The sequence below is a fragment of the Lotus japonicus genome, chromosome 1 (assembly GCF_012489685.1).
Source record: "Lotus japonicus ecotype B-129 chromosome 1, LjGifu_v1.2".
Taxonomy (NCBI): domain Eukaryota; kingdom Viridiplantae; phylum Streptophyta; class Magnoliopsida; order Fabales; family Fabaceae; genus Lotus; species Lotus japonicus.
This window is the reverse complement of record NC_080041.1, coordinates 91505677-91520219: the sequence shown is the minus strand read 5'-3', so window position 1 is coordinate 91520219 and position 14543 is coordinate 91505677. Positions and strand designations below refer to the sequence as shown.

At 36.6% G+C, this 14543-nt stretch overlaps 1 pseudogene; it reads left to right on the top strand.

Moving 5' to 3' along the window:
* The first annotated feature begins 13385 nt into the window (after nucleotides 1-13385).
* Nucleotides 13386-14270, top strand: LOC130711902 (protein FAR1-RELATED SEQUENCE 5-like; annotated as a pseudogene).
* The last annotated feature ends 273 nt before the right edge of the window (nucleotides 14271-14543 follow it).

Here is a 14543-nt window from a genome sequence, read left to right as displayed (position 1 = left end):
TTAAATGAACAAATGGATTATTGAAAAACATAAAGTATCAAGAGTTGGCAGCTGTTTATACTTTAGATAATGAACGATATGCGGACAAACATTATTTGCTTCATGTAAGCAAAATATTTTATGCAATTTGGTTATGTTTCTCAACATTCTAGCTATAGATTAGGATGTTGACCCTTATAGCTTCTTTACCTACTTAGAATAATCCAGCGGGTGAAGGTCTTCTCAAATCTCAAGTCTAAATCAATTCCTCGTAATGGTGTTCGCAAATAATGAAAATTGTAGGTGGTTGGTGGAGAAGAATCCTTTGTGTGTGTATGTGAAGCAGGAAATTAAACTCTGAAATTGGATGGAGTAGTTGCCTATAGTTTGGTACACAATTTTTCTTTTTCCTTTTCAATAGTCATTAGGCTAAGTGACTAATACTATAAAGACTGAAACAACATGCACTTACATAATTAAAGGAAAAGAAAACCCTCAAATAAACATGTTCACATAAAGTCTAGACAACAAGGTCGATCAATTAATATGAACCTCTACAACCAGAAATATTCATGTGTATTGATCTTCTTTCTCCTATGCTGATCGTCGATTAACTTTACTGAACGAAGAAATGTTTGGTAAATATCAGGTGACCGGCCTATTAATGTAAAATTTCTTTAATAATACAACATAATATCACTTGTCTTCAAAATTTAAAATCAAACACTTCGATGTGGAGCATGGTTGCTTATGAATCATCACATAAGCAAAAGAAATAAACAAGAGAAATATAAATTTTTTTAAAAAAAAGTCTCAATCAATAGTATTAATTTTTACACCCATTTTTACCATTCATCTCACTCCAATCATTTCAAAAATTAATTTTTGGCTGTCTAACACCAACAAAAAAAATTAATTTTTGGGTTGCGCCAAAAAATAATAATTTTCGGGAGCTTATAAATTTTTAAAATTAGTTTACTTTTTCTTTTTTGGTCAATAATGTTTGGAATTAAAACCCGAAGGATTGCCAAACGACACTTACAACATGTGAGACTAAATCTCAGGGAGTGCTATTAGCAATGTACAAAAACATAAGACCATGAAGATCAAACATGCACACTCTGCTGAATCAATCAGCATAAGTCATGAAGTATAAACCCTTAAGGTCATACAAAAGCTCTTAATCACCCTAAATTAACATAAAGCTAAAAGGCTTATGAGTAGAGAAAATAAATCTGTTTTTAACCAGTGCTCCCTGAGAAACAACACCATCGACTCTGCCGGGGTTGATGGTGTTTTTTTTTTTTATTCTTATGGTCTCTGTGCTCAATCCAACTTGGGGATCATTTTATAGCTTTGTTTTTTTTTAGGTGGGCCTTGAAGCCCAATTTTTAGTTGGTAGAAATATAACTTTTAGCAACTTCTTTCCTTTGCTAAAAAAAAACAACTTCTTTCCGACTCAAAGGAAACTAATTTTTTTTTTAAAAAAAAACCTTGCAAGCGCCGTTTCTCTCCTCCTAACCCTCTGCTAGGGTTTTTTTACAGATCTGTGCTTCCACTCCCCTTGGGGGCTTCTCCCCCTTGGGGAGTTCCCCTCCTCCACTAGGGAGGTCCTTTTCCTACTTTAGGTAGGTGTTTTCCCACAAAATGGTGGGCTCTTACCACATTAGGTGGTTTTATTACCCAAATAAGTGGGTTTTTTTGGTGTGTTTGTGTTCTCTCCTTTGCTTCCAGCCTTCACCTCCATCACTGTGACCTTCCTCTGCGTCGTACTCCTCCTCCAGATCCGGCCACCGTTACACAACACTCTCTCCCTCCAGATCCGAGCATCACTCCTCCACGGATTGGGCTTCAAGGCCCACCTAAAAAAACAAAGCTATAAAATGATCCCCAAGTTGGATTGAGCAGAGACCATAAGAATAAAAAAAGTGATATTGACCCAAAAAAAAAGAATAAAAAAATAGACAAGAGGGGACAAGTTGAATAACATTTCTGGTTTGTAATAAGCCAACGAAAAAGGGATGAAACAAAAAAAAATGCTTTTGATTAAGACCCTTTTCGGTTTAGTTTAACTTCACTTTTTCCACAAATAATAGGCTTAATCCTCAAATTAGTCCCTGTTTTTGTGTCGCCGTCTGATCTAAGTCCCTCATCGGAAAAATTTGTGGAAAAGGTCCTCATCAATGCAAAACGTCTGGAGCAGGTCCTTGCCGGAGCTCCAGGCTCCGGCGAGTGATGATTTGGCATGCTGACTAGGACGAATGAGCTGACATGGCTTAAAATAAAATTAAAATATTAATTACCCATATTAACCAAAATTAATCTAAATTAATTAACTAATCATAATTTAATTAACAAATCCAAATTCTCCCCAAATTAACCCCAATTCCCCCCAAATCCCACAAATTCATCTGTTTTTGTTCTTCTGATTCACACAAATTCTCCCCAAACAAACCCAAATGGCTCCATGTTCCTCTCTCCTTCTCTCTCGCTCATTCATCTGTTTTTGTTTTATTGATTTCTTCAGATGGAGAAGGTGAGAATGGAGGTAGATGAAAAATGCAAGAAGCAAGCGAAGAGGCTAATTAAAGCAGTTGAAATGGGCGTGATGAAGAAGCTGAAGGCGAAGGAAGATGAGATTGAGATGATTGGGAAATTGAACTGGGCTTTGGTGAAAGGGTGAAATAAGAACCCAAAAAACCCATAGATAAGAACCCCATAAAATCCTAAAGGGAAAAATCCCCAGATGCATCTTGCATCTTGTTCTGCAGCATCAAGAGGCTCATGAAAAAACCCAGATCTGACGAACGTGGATGGCGACAGAGCAGAGGTTCGAGAAAAACCCAGATCTAACCACCTTCACGTTCGTAGCCAGGACGAGGAGGAGTTTGTGTTCGGCCACCGTGGAGTGGAAACGAGGCGGTTTAATTCGACACGGTGATGATGAGAAGGAGAAATCATGTGGGATAAGAAGAGAAACGGAAATTTGAATTTGATTTTCCTTGACAAGTTTGTAGCAATTGTTCAGCCACCCTTCATTATCAATTCGACGGCGTGGTGAGTAATCACGTGGAATTAGAAGAAGGAGATTTTGAGTTTGATGTAATGGAAAAGGGGTTTTTGGGTTAGAATGATGAAGATGAACCTGTGGATGGAATTAGAGTTACTTTTGTTAATTGATTTTATTTTTGTTAATTAAATTAAATTTCTGATGTGTTATTTTTTATTTTATTTTTTTAAATCCACATAAGCATCATTAAACTAGTCAGCGTGCCAAATCATCACTCGCCGGAGCTCCGGGCTCCGGCGAGGACCTGCTCCAGACATTTTGCATTGATGAGGACCTTTTCCACAAATTTTTCCGGTGAGGGACTTAGATCAGACGGCGACACAAAGACAGGGACCAATTTGAGGATTAAACCCAAATAATATATATAATTCAAAAGCAATAAAGTTCTTGGTCTTATATATAATTGTGATGAATAATAACAAAGAAATGCAACAAGCTAAGTCAAGTGATCACAAGGTTCTACTTCATCAAAACTACATAAAAAGGAAAAAAGAATATGATAATTAGACAGAATTTCATAAACCAAGATAAGTCCATCCATTGTAATGTCTAGAGAAATTCATTCCTTTTAAAAGCAAAAGCGAGTTCACATATGAACCAAGTTTACACTTCTAATATTCATTTGCTGTAATGATAGGAAATGAATTATATTTATGAACAATTTGATCAGATACATATAATTATATTACAAGTTTTTTTTACCAATTAATATATATATACATTTAAAAATATATATATATATATAAATATATGAAGAATAAAGGTGTTTATTTATGGCTTATAGGATTGGCACGATGCAATTTTAGAAGCATATATAAAATATAAAATGTTGGATTCCCTGGGAACATAACATAAGAGAACATACACATGTTGGGTGGTAATGGACAAAAACATAAGTATATATTTTTTCTTTTGTTTTTGTTGTGTTGTGTACTTTGCTACCTTGCTAAGCGAGTGGATAAAGCGAGCTACTTTGTTATAAAGAATCTCAATAACCTAACGATGCATTATTTTGCTATCCAAACTCCAAACTCCAACCACCATCACATAAACTTCTTCTCGCTTACAAAAAATAAAAAAAATATACATAAACTTCTTCTTTTTGCAAGGTAATTGTGAATTATTGATTTTAATACTCTTTTAATTTTTTCGTTGATTTTGGCTCTCTAGAACTGCAAATTATTGATTTTGATCTCATCCATTCATTTTTGGAGCAATTTAAACCACCATTAACACATTTTGTGTGATTATTGTGCATTAGAGACAGTTTTTAAACTGTCACAAAATGTTCTACTGACAATTTAAACTGCCACAAATGTCACAAAAAAGAATGGAGAAACCGAAATCAATAATTCACTATTGTAAAGGGATTAAAATTAATAAAAAATTAAATGAAGACCAAAATCAACAATTCACTATTTTAAAAGGACAAAAAACATATTTAATCCAATATTAAAATAGTTGGGAGGAAAACATACAAAGTAAGACGGTGGAATCTCAACCCCTCCCACAATTAGTTAAAAGGTGAGAGTGAGGGACAAAAAAATCTTTAAAATCGCTTAATTTGCCGAGTGAAATACTGCAGAATAAGCATGATAGTTAAGGGTGGAAATAAGCTAGACTTCACTAGGCTTTACTTAAATAGACCGAGGCCTACTTAAAATATTCAAGAGGTATGAGTTGGTTGTATCCTATCAAACATTTTTTTAGGCCTGAGTCTGCTCTATTTGACAGTCTGGTCTGGCTTGATAACCTATTTAAAAGCTTGTTCATTATAATACATTAAGTATACTGAAAATTTTACAAGATGTCAACAAACTTATAAACTAATGAATTTAAATATAGGGTTAAAAACTATAACCGTCCCTGAACTTTGAGCGAGTTTTGAAAACCGTCCCTCGCCGGAAAATTATCTGAAAACCGTCCGCAGACTATTGAAAACTAAATTGACCCGTCCCTCCGGCCACCATCCCTCCGGCGAGGCCCTTATGTGGCACGCCACGTTATTTAATGAGATGACGTGTAATATATTTTTTTTAAATAATAAAATAATACTTTGATTATCAAAATTAACACAATTAACCCTAAATCCCAAATTAACCATAAATTCCTAATTAACCCTAAATCAACCCTTTATCTAACACTAATTTTACCTAAATCCCAAATCTATCTACACATAAAACCCCCAAATTTGAGTTAGGGTTCATCATGTTCCTCTTCATATTGTTCTACGAAATTTCCAGAAACAATAACAACATTTTCATCTCTTCTTCATTAACGTCTTCATCATCATCATCATCATCATCTTTTTCTTCCTCTTCTTCTTCTTCCCACCATCCCCATTTTCCACACTCTCCCTCACTCCAGCCCCAATCCCTTCTCTCCTCCAAAAATTAAAATCCATCAACCTAATATCACAAGACCTAGAAACAATCTTAACCCAAAACACCCCAAAACCCAGAAAACATGCTACACTTTCAATATCTCAACCCAAAAACCACTATCTTCTCTGCAGTGGAACAACCAAAAAATCACCGCCCAACCCCGACCTACACCGCAACCAACGCCCCTCATTCTCCATATCCCAACCATAACTACATCTTTACCCCGATAGCAACCCCAATCCCTAACCAAAAAATTTAACATAAATCAAAAAATCCCAAATTTCAGCAGAAGGGGAAGAAGAAAAAGTAAAACCAAAAGTCAGATCTGCACAAAAGGGGTAGAAGAAATGGCAAACCAAAAATCAGATCTGCAAACCCTAACCTCCTCCTTCCAGAAAAACCTGGGTAATATGAGAAGAAGAATAAGAAGATCTGGTCTAGAGTACCACAGCGCCGGGCCACTACCTCCAACCACCAACAAACCTCAAAAAACCTGAAAACCTCAACCCAGATCCGGTCTAGAGTGCCTCGTGTGGGTCATGAAAGAAAAACATGGGTAATATGAGAGAAGAGGAGAAGAAGACGAAGCAGTGAGCAGGCAGAGGAGAAGAAGATTAAGGAAAACGATGGTGGATCTCCTGATGATGGGTAATTGAAGAAGAAGAAGAGGAGAAGAAGATGAAGCAGTGAAAAAAAGATGAAATACAGTTTAAGATTAGATGTGATTTTTCTTCTCTGGTCATTATTCTATAATTGGGGTTGATATGGATGAGATTTGTTTCATTTTTAATCTTAAAAAAAAAAGACATTGAAAATGCTGATGAAGTTGGTTTTTTTTTTTAAATTGACGATGAAGATGGTTATTTGAAATTGATGATGCTGTTTATTATTAATTTAGGTTAATTTGGGGATTTAGGGTTAATTCAGATAATTATGATATATTTATTATTAAAAAAAGCCACGTCGGACTCTCATTACTTGAAGTGGACAGACACGTAAGCGCTGGCCGGACCCGAGGCTGCCGGAGGGACGGGTTCAATTTGTTTTTGAAAGTCTGAGGATGGTTCTCAGATAATTTTCCGGCGAGGGACGGTTTTCAAAACTCGTTAAAAGTTCAGGGACGATTATAGTTTTTAACCCTATAATAATATATGAATGCTAAGGACTGAGGAGTATGGATCTATGAATGTTTTTTCATCAATCAAGTAAAATTATATATAGTAAATAAATAGCATAAAAATTATGGCATAATTAAATGTGCTACCTAATTTATTCACATTTCCTTTTTTAAGTGACAAGTCATCACGGAGTGCTGAATCTCTGCTCATGATCTTGGCTCGTCTTTACAAATATCAATACTCCCTCCGTTCCTAAATAACTGATACTAATTTGGTTCTTTTTTCTGTTCCTATTTAACTGATACTTTTACAATTTCAAGAGAGCATTAATGCTACTTTATCAATTCTGTCCTTCATTTATTGTTGGTAGGAAAATTGAAAAGTTAGAATTGATAAGAGAGATAAAGGGTATAATAGGAAGTTAGATAGTAATTTTAGTAAAATAAGAATATTAATTGCTACTTCTTAATATTTGTACCACAACCTTAAAGTATCAGTTATATAGGAACGGAGGGAGTATCAATTAGCGACAAAATCCTTCCTATTTTACACTGATCCTAGTGTTAACATTAAAACTAGTGTTTTTTCCGTGCAAACACTTGATCCTAGTGTTAACATTAAAACTAGTGTTTTTTTCACGTGCGTTGCACGAGGAATATGTCTATTGTATTTGATATAACAATTAATCATGAATGTGATTATGCGTGTTTGTTTAAATCTTAAATAATTAGGGCAAATCTTTTAAAATTCGGTTTCAAGATCGGCTTTAGAATTAGGAAACACGTGTCAACAAAAGATAAGTTATCTAATTCTTTTCTAATATATAGAGGAGGAGATCACTGATGCAATATCTTAGATAATTAGGTAAAATCTTTAAATTTTAATGGATTATAATCTCAGCATTACATATTTTCTTTTATATTGTGGATCATTAGAAAGAATAAAAGGGGAAATCACAGGATTCATGTAGATATGTAGTAATTTAGGCTTGAGACTTTTCCTAATTTAAAGAGATAATAAAAACGGTTTCAAGATTTGTTTTGGAAATAAATTTAGTAAGGAGTAATCTAGGTAAATCTTAGATAATTAGGGAAAATCTTTTAAAATTCAGTTTCAAGATAAAATAACACAACATAAGAGAATCTATTAAAAAAACAACCTAAATCATAATCAAATCTAAAATTTAAAAATGTATTTTTGTATGAGAATTAACCTGATAATGACACGTGAATTTTTTTTTATGAGAATTAACGTGAGGATGACACGTCACTAAGAATTAACGTGAGAATGACACGTCACTAAATCAGCCTGATGGAAGTTCTTTTTTTCTAATATATATTGATTGATATTGATATTGATTGATGATATTGATAGGTTACTAATACCTCAATTGTGTAATCGAAAATCACATCTTTTATCCCACTATTGTTGCAATTACCAGTTAAAAAAAACACTTAAATAATTTCATTTTTTTTGGTTATTGGGAGGGACTAAGCCCGAAAATTAAACACGACACGACCTCGGGTAAACAACACCCGTGAAATCAAAAAAACAACAAGTCCCTACAACTAGAAGGTGGATCATCAAGAACATGAGTACCCAACTCGAGGGAGTGAGCCATATTAGCCAAACAATCTGCAACTTGATTCGCCTCACACAGTGTATGGAGACACTTGACTTCCCAATCCTTTAGCATCATATTCTTGATCTGCAGGACTAAGGAGGCGTAGGGATGGGACCTCGCAGCTGCCATTGATGAGGTTCACCGCCACAAGGGAGTCGCTTTCCACAATTAGTCTACGCAAACCACGGGTCCAAGTCAGATGGAGCATGGTAAAGATTCCCCATAGCTCGCTCCAAAGAACATTAGAGCGCCCCAAGTTCCTACTAAAACCAAACACCCATCTACCATCAGCGTCCCTACAAACACCCCCACAACCCGCTGCTCATGTATGCTGCTTAACAGAAGCATCAACATTGTATTTCACCCATGTTGGAGAGGGGGAGACCACCCGACGTCAACATCTTGGCGCGGTTGAATAGCAGAGGCCTGTTGCAAACGAGCCAACGTATCCTGATCGCAAGAAGCATACTCGATCTGGAACCTCAGCGCTGCTTCGACTATCCCGCAGAGATTAAAAGTTCCCCCATTGAAAACAACCTCCACACGAGCTTTCCAGATAGCACAAAGAAGAAAGGCAAAGTTCAGAGGTCTCGATGATCCCAAAACACGAAATTGGCTCTGAAGGGAATCATACACCCAGTCTCTCAACCCCGCCTGCATGAAACGCGCGAGATAACGCTGGTCGACCACTTGAAGCCACAAGGGTTTCACATACGAGCAGTCTCTGAACAGATGGAGAACAGTTTCATTCTCTGAGCTGCACAACGGGCACCGAGGATCACTTGTCATTTTAGACTGCCACCGTCTAAAATTCACCCAAAGACCATTGTTAGCCAAGCGCCACAAGAAGTGAGTGATTTTATACGGCCCTTTCCAACACCAAAGCTTCCTGCAGTCCAGATTCTGGTCCTGAATTGCTGGAGAATCAAAGGCCTCATAGGCAGTCTTGGAAGAAAAGTGTTAAGATTGAGATATCTACCACTCACAATTGTGTCTCATCTATTCGTCGTGATTACGCGCACTAAGCAGTAAATTGCACAATATACTGTGCCACTCAAATACATTACTTGAAACTCATCCATTATTTATTTTTTTTTTCAAAGAAGAAAAAAAGGACTTTCAAAAAAAAAAAGGAAACTCCTCCATCATATTTTTTTTTGAACTCAACTCCTCCATCGTATTTGAATTCAGTGCAATCAGAAAAATCTGAAATTTAGGGATTCAAAAAATATGAGGCAATCAATCAAAGAATATTCTATTCAAATAAACTTAAAATTTAAGACATCCTAATCTGGAACGAATAACTCAAAATTTTCTTATGATTCCGACACATAAATTAAAAAATTCATTCCAATTTTACGATCCAATTAGAAATGGTGTTAGAAATTAACCTCAGACAAATAAACAAAAACATGTACGTACTAAGAAACACCAACAAACATACTAATCCTAATCAATCCTTAATAACAGTGTCTATGTCTCTACACTATCCAAATTAAACAGCACAGACTGTACAGTTCAGTGTAAATTATCAACAGCAAGAAGATTCACCATCAACTAATCATACTGCATTTATGCTAATCTGCAATTAACATCTTCCAAATTGACATTTGTATTTGCTTCAATCCCATGGTAACTCACTAATCAAACAAAAGCATAAGACAATTGAAATAAGATTAGCAAGAAATTAAGCAGAAATTCCATTGATTAACCTTTCCAAACTGTAATCAATCACCAATTACTGTACAATAGTTTGTTAGATTTAGAAAGTGGAAGTTCAATCGAATTGAATACTCTGTTTTTCTTTCTCTGTTTCTATGATTCTATCTGTTCTTCCCACAGCATCTTCTTCTGCTTAGCGATGAATTCCTCAACAGTGCGATTGAATTCCTCTTTACTCAAATGCTCCACGTACCGCATTTGCGGCATCGTGTTCTTCTTCTTCTTCTTCTTCTTCAATTCCAACCCCGTGTTCGATCTATTCAACTCTCTCCGCGGCTGCGCCACCACCACGCGCCGCTCTGACTGAACTCTCCGGTAGCACTTCTTCTCCGATACCTCCTTCTGATCTGCTCCTCCGTTTGCGGCGGTCACGATCGTGCGACTGCTACTGCGACATGTCGTCGTCGTCGTCGTGGTCTCCGTAACCGCTGTGACAGTTTCCTCCAAAATCGGAGACAGCGGCTCCACGGTTGTTACGGAAAGACACGGCGGCGTCTTAGGTTGTTTCACTGGCGTGGAAACTGTTCCGTCAAAAATCAGAGACAGCGACTCTCCAGTTGTTCCAGAAGAAGTACACGGCGGTGTTGTCTCAGGTTGTTGTTTCTCCGGCATGAACTCTGTTAAACGGAGGAACTCGATTTGGCTGTGGATGGCGGCGGCGGGGTCGTGGGAAACGGCGGCGTTTTGGTTGGAGAGTGCGAAGAGGAAGAGTATGATGGCGTTGAGTAGAACAAACGCGAAGAACGGGTTGTGGAGGAGGAGCATGGAGAGGTGGTAGAGTTGCGAGACGGCGTGGACGGTGGTCGGGAACCAAGAGGAACGGGAAAAGAGGTAGAGAGTGGCGGAGATGTTGAAAATGTGATACATGGCTTCAAGGAACCGTTTGAATTGGAACCTTCTCATGGCATTGGCTTTTTCATTTTTCAAGTTTTGCAAGGTCATGGAAGCCATGGAATTGAAGGGTGAAGGTGAAGGTTGAAGGCAGCGAAAGAGACACTCACACTCACATTGGAGAATTTGATCAAACCTTGTTTTATATATATAGTTGATACAAAAAGGCACAAGAATATTATAGGTGGAATTTCCTTTTTTTTTCAATAACTTTTAGGGTAAGAAATTAAGAATCAATTAAATTGAGAATAAATATTTCATATCATATGTTGCCTCTTATAGCTCGAGGTATTAATTATATGATGTAATAAAATAAGTACAAAATTATTCCTTTTATAAACTCTTAATTATAGCTTTCATCATACGCCATTTAATTAGATGAGTAATTAGTTTAATTTTATTGCTTGTTATTAGTCTCAATTTATTAGACATTGCATTCTTTGTCTTAATGGTTGATTCATGCCCCGAATTACAGTTAAATCGGCCTACAAACCACTAATAAGAGTTGGTTAACGGTAGAAATACAAGCCTCGAAACACTTTGATAAAGGCAAAGTGTGACTAAAAAAGGGGTCATTTTCATGACACATGGCCTTTGCTATTTAAGAGTCATCATCCTGATGTAGGAACACTCCTCATTTGAAAAGTGGCAAATTTTAAATTTTTAAAATATTTAAATAATCAATATAGATAACTAATCACATGGGTAGGTGCCATGATGTATATGAACGGAATGAGTAGAGTGCTCAGTCCAGTACCGGTGGGAAGATTATAAGTTTTTTCCACTAAGGCTATCAGGAAACGAGGATCAATTTTCTAACACAGGTATCACTTAATTCAACAATAATCCTTGTAAGAGTTACTCTGTTTATTCTAAACAAATGCAGCTTTAAAGAAGAAAGTTGCAAGTTGCAACCAATTAAAACCAATTTGGGAGAATTATTGAAGTCACGAAAAGGAGAGTAAAAGAAAAAGCACTTATTCAACACGAATTATTAATGTGAAATTATCCAATTTGATTGGTTCGAATGGAAATTACATATGAACGGAATGGACGAGTCTAGCTCTGAAAGAAGAAAATGAGAAAGAAAGGTATCACAAAGTGTTCCCAACCAATCACTCACGGAGTGAAAGAAACATTGATGCATGAAACCCATGAAAACTTCATCTTCATTCATTCATTCATGAGATTAATTTGGGACAACAAAAAAGCATCCAATTCCCACATGCCACATCACTACTAGTCACTATCTTGTTGAAACATTATATGGTACTACGCTTTCCCCCTTAAAAGAAACAAAATTGTTTATTATTGAGTGACTAATCATATATGGACATATAAGGAGTGACGGATCCAAAAAGTTTCACTCGTGGGAGCAAAATATACATATAAGTTTGGAATATTAAAAGACAAAACATACTACTATTAAACATATAAATATATATATATATCATGATTATATTCCATATATAAATTTTCAAATTCTAGAAATACATCATATAATTTTGTCAGTTTTAAACACTTTAAAATATGTCTCTATTTCAATTTTTTAATTATTGAAGTTAAAAATTAACATAAAATTAATTGAATTTATGGTCATAACATACCATATTCCTCATAAAATATATCAACTACTAAAATAATTTAAATGCATTCATAGCGAAAAAAAAATATCAAAGAAATAAAAAGTTTCAACACAAATAAATGAATTAATTGAAGACTATTTTTAATGATTTTGGAAAAAGATGTGTGTGGATCCTCTGCTGCAGGTAGCCTCTAAATCTGTCTCCTGCAATATTTTGGGCTGTTGGATTAATCTAATGGTCAAGATATTTCAAACATTAAAAAACATATTTAATTAATTTGAAGTCACGCACGTGAGTTTTTGAGTGAGGGTTTGAAGCCCAGGAAGAGCGAGGACGTGATCACCATAGGCGCGAATACGGAAGCACGTCAATCTTAGAAACTGCACAGCAGCCGCCAGTAGCTTTAGAATCATTCCCCTCCGCCGAGCAAGGAGCCAAGCACCACCAAGCGAGCGCCGAGCATCATCACCCTTATGTTAACGGTGAACACAAATTTGCCTAGCACCACTTCCTCCTCGTCATCCATTATTTTCTGCGTTAGAATCATTCCCCTCCGCCGAGCAAGCAGCCAAGCACCACCAAGCGACCATACCAGCGCCGAGCATCATCACCCTTACGTTAACGATTATTTTCTGCGTTAGAATCATTCCCCTCCGCCGAGCAAGCAGCCAAGCACCACCAAGCGATCATACCAGCGCCAAGCATCATCACCCTTACGTTAACGGTTATTTTCTGCGTTAGAATCATTCCCCTTCGCCGAGCAAGCAGCCAAGCACCACCAAGCGACCATACCAGCGCCGAGCATCATCACCCTTACGTTAACGGTGAACCCAAATTTGCCTAGCACCACTTCCTCCTCGTCATCCATTATTTGCTGCGTGAATGTATGACTAATATATTCTTTGCTATGTTTTTGTTTCTCTAATGTATTTTTTGATTAGATAATTAAGGGATGCATACCAAATTTATTCTTTCTTGTGCCATTATTTATCATTCTTAATTTGATATAGGATGCAAGAAGATTGGAAGCCAAAAGTTGGTATGGTTTTTGACAATGTTGAGGAGGCTTGGAAGTTTTGGGTCGAATATGGGAGAAGAGTTGGGTTTGGAGTGAGAAAACAATATGTACACAACAACAAAGATAGTTATCCTACTTCTTGCAGGTTTGTTTGCTGCAAAGAAGGCTTGAGAAGGCCAGACAAACGAGATTATAAAACGACTCATCCAAGATCGGAGACTAGAACAAATTGTGAAGCACGGTTAGGGCTTAAAAGTATGTGTGAAAAATTAACCGTGCATGATTTTGTGGAGGAACATAATCATATTTTTCATCTACAAGAAACAACTCATATGTTGCCATGCAACCGGAAAGTTTCAGAAGTTCAGTGCTATCAAATTGATTTTGCAGATGATGCTTGTCTACAACAAAGAAAGTCATTTGAATTGATGAGCAAACAAGAGGGAGGTAGAACAAATTTGGGTTATACGCGCCTTGATCAGAAGAACTATCTTAGAAAAAGAAGGCAAAGGAGTTTGGTAGATGGGGAAGCCGGTTATATATTGCAGTATTTTCGAAGCAAATTGGTTGAAAATCCAACTTTCTACCATGCTTATCAGTTAGATGCTGAAGATCAAATCACCAATGTATTCTGGGTAGATGCAAGGATGCTTATTGATTATGAGTATTTTGGTGACGTCGTTTCTCTTGATTCCACATACTGCACAAACAACTCGCATAGACCACTAGCAGTGTTCTAAGGATTTAACCACCATCGGAAAGCAATCATCTTTGGGGCTGCATTGTTACATGATGAGACAACAGAGTCATACAAGTGGCTATTTGAGGCATTTCTAGAGGCACATAAGCAAAAAAAAACCTCAGACAGTTTTTACTGATCAAGACCAAGCAATGGGGAAAGCACTAGCTGAAGTTCTTCCTGAAACTTTCCATGGCCTATGTACATGGCACTTGATGCAAAATGGAATCAAACACTTAGGAAACTTGATGAAGGGTGAATCTCATTTTCTTAAGGACTTTAAAAAGTGCATGTATGGCTATGACGATGGAGAAAAATTTGAGGAAAGTTGGCGAACCCTACTTGTAAACTATGAAGTTCAAGAAAATCCTTGGTTGCAAAGATTGTACAGTATTAAGGAAAAATGAGCATC